The sequence below is a fragment of the Lucilia cuprina genome, chromosome 2 (genome assembly GCF_022045245.1).
Source record: "Lucilia cuprina isolate Lc7/37 chromosome 2, ASM2204524v1, whole genome shotgun sequence".
NCBI classification, from domain to species: domain Eukaryota; kingdom Metazoa; phylum Arthropoda; class Insecta; order Diptera; family Calliphoridae; genus Lucilia; species Lucilia cuprina.
Window position 1 is genome coordinate 61,737,105 of NC_060950.1, and position 3,275 is coordinate 61,740,379.

A 3,275-nucleotide genomic window follows, 5' to 3' on the forward strand; every position below is an offset into this window, starting at 1 on the left:
TCTAGTTCAGTTCTAGTTCAGTTCTAGTTCAGTTCTAGTTCAGTTCTAGTTCAGTTCTAGTTCAGTTCTAGTTCAGTTCTAGTTCAGTTCTAGTTCATTTATAGTTTATCTCTGGTTCAGTTCCGTTCTTGACCAGTTACTAGCTAAATTCTAGTTTATTTCGTTCAAATTAACTTTTTCGAAAAATTCAGAATAAATATAAAATCCTTATTTATAGAAAACTGCAATTAAATTCAATTATTTAAACTATTTATTGTTTAGATTTTTGCCAGCATTTTTCAAACTAAACATTATGATTTACTACACATTTGTGTTGTAGTTTTATTACTTAAATCGTAAATCAATCCATTTGTTTATTTAGTTGTTTTCAACTGATTCTCATAGATTTATGAGATTTTTGTTCCGTTTTTAGCTAATACCGAATAATTGTGCATGGAAATTCACACAATTGTGCGATTTGTAGTTGAATATTAAAATTGCATAAAACTACACGATTGATGTTTAAAGTCATAGTGTTAATTGCTTTAGTTGCCAAGTTATTTCAATTAATTATTTTGTAAAAATATATATGCATTGAATATGCATAATAAAATTTTATTACTTGTTGATATTTTAGAAAAATATTATTATTTTTTTCTGTTTAACGTAATGAACATGTTATTAATGATTACGTTTAAAATTATTAAACTAATTCGATACATTCATTTTTCGAATGCTTTTGTAATCATAAATTTACACCTTTAATCGTGACTTAAATAAACGTTTTGTTTAAAATGAACAGTGGGTGTTTTTGAAATGTAAATTAATTTCGATAAAATTAAAAACCTGAAATTGTGTAAATTCTGTATTAAAATGAGTTTTTTTTAAATAATTTAAAATTTTGTTTTTTTTTCACTGTGCTTGGAAATACTTTTAAAAATCCCAAAACGTATTAAGTTTTTGTAACAAAATTTATGTTTCAGTTTTACAAAAAACGTCAATATAAACGATAAAAATAAAACGAAATATTAAAAAAATAAACCACCTACTGTGAGTTATGACAGCATCAAGCTTTTAATTATATTTTATGAGATTTTAAATTAACAATGATTTTTTAATTAAAATAAAAAAATAAAATATTTTCAAAAAGTTTGAAAAATATTTCAAAATTTATTTAAAGTTTTTTTTTTAAAATTTCATAGCAAAACTTCTCTATATTCTTGTATAACATTCTTGGAAAGCTACCATTATACATTGCACTTCCACACATCTATATAAGTAATTTATCTACTACACTTCCTTAAAACTTTCTTCGAGATCCACAGAACATAACTAAAAACTTTAACAGAAAATTTTTAAAATACCATTTAAGATCACGTATCATAAATAATCATAATAGAAGAAAAACTGTCTGCACCACTGGCTAAATCTAAAATCTCTATGATGATTCACTATTTTGCTAACTCCATAAACAAACCGCACAAATCTCACATCCTCCTCATCATCTCTTGCCATCATCATCATTTTCATCATATTGCCGCTTGTAGCTGTTTATAATTTCGACAGCTGTTCTATATGATTTGCTATGCTTTGTATTTTGTAGCTGAACTATGGTCGCACTACTGAGAAGGCGTGAAATTTTAAACTCTGGCAAAATCTGTATTCTTTTGAAAAAAAAAAAATAATAAAAGGAATTATCATTAATGCATTGTATGGTTGAGAGAAAATTTATGACGCGCAAATTTGAATTTATTATAAAAATATTTACTATGTATAAGTACACACAAACATGAAAAATGACTATTTTTGCGGTATTTGGAATACACTGAAAAAAGCTGAACTAGAACTGAACAACAACTGAACTTAAGATAAACTATAACTGAACCAGAACAGAACATGGAATGATTCAACTAGAACTGAACTAGAACTGAACTAGAACTGAACTAGAACTGAACTAGAACTGAACTAGAACTGAACTAGAACTGAACTAGAACTGAACTAGAACTGAACTTAAATTCAAAAACTTAAATTCTGTGAAATGTTTTCATTTAATAAGTTTTTTTCCCACTGTATACTAAAACTAAACCACGTTCAGTTACAAAACAACAAGACCGCGGCAGTGGCAATAATGCTACAACGTGCTGTGGCAAATACACCATAAAGTTATCAAATTTATAGTGAGTGCATGTATAAAACCTCAACAATTGCTATGCAAAACTGAAACTCTATGGAAATTTCGCACGATTATTATTGTTATGAATTTTATTGAAGTACAAGACAATGTTTTCTATTTTTCATTTTGTAGTTAGTTCTCTTTGCACTGTATAGAATTGCAAATTATTCATTTATAGTGCCACAAATTGAAATAATAAATTAAATAAAAATAGAGAATAATATTAACTATATAATTTTATGAATAAAATGCAATAAATTATGATTGTGTATAAAGGGCCACAGGCGGTAAAAAAAATAAAATTGTTATGCAGCAAAGCTAGCTGTGCAATGCTGCATGCATGCAGGTGGTATAGAGAGTAATACCGATATTATATTGAAATATATGTTATGATTCTAGATAGGAAATGATCGATTGACTTAAAGATTTTAGGGCGTAAATCAATTTGTGGAGGGATTAATTTAAAATGACATTGACTTTCAAAGTTTTCAATGTCAACCATGATCATTAAGTGACATAGAGCTAAACTAAAATTGAACTAGAACTAAACTAGAACTGAACTAGAGCTGAACTAGAACTGAACTAGAACTGAACTAAAACTGAACTAGAAGTGAACTAGAACTGAACTAGAACTGAACTAGAACTGAACTAGAACTGAACTAGAACTGAACTAGAACTGAACTAGAACTGAACTAGAACTGAACTAGAACTGAACTAGAACTGAACTAGAACTGAACTAGAACTGAACTAGAACTGAACTAGAACTGAACTAGAACTGAACTAGAACTGAACTAGAACTGAACTAGAACAGAACTAGAACTGAACTAGAACTAGAACTGAACTAGAACTGAACTAGAACTGGACTAGAACTGAACTAGAATTGAACTAGAACTCAACTAAAACTGAAATAGAACTGAACTAGAACTGAACTAGAACTGAACCAGAACTGAATTAGAACTGAACTAGAACTGAACTAGAACTGGACTAGAACTGAACTAGAACTGAACTAGAACTAAACTAGAACTGAACTAGAACTGAACTAGAACTGAACTTGAACTGAACTAGAACTGAACTAGAACTGAAGTAGAACTGAAGTAGAACTGAACTAGAACTGAACTAGAAC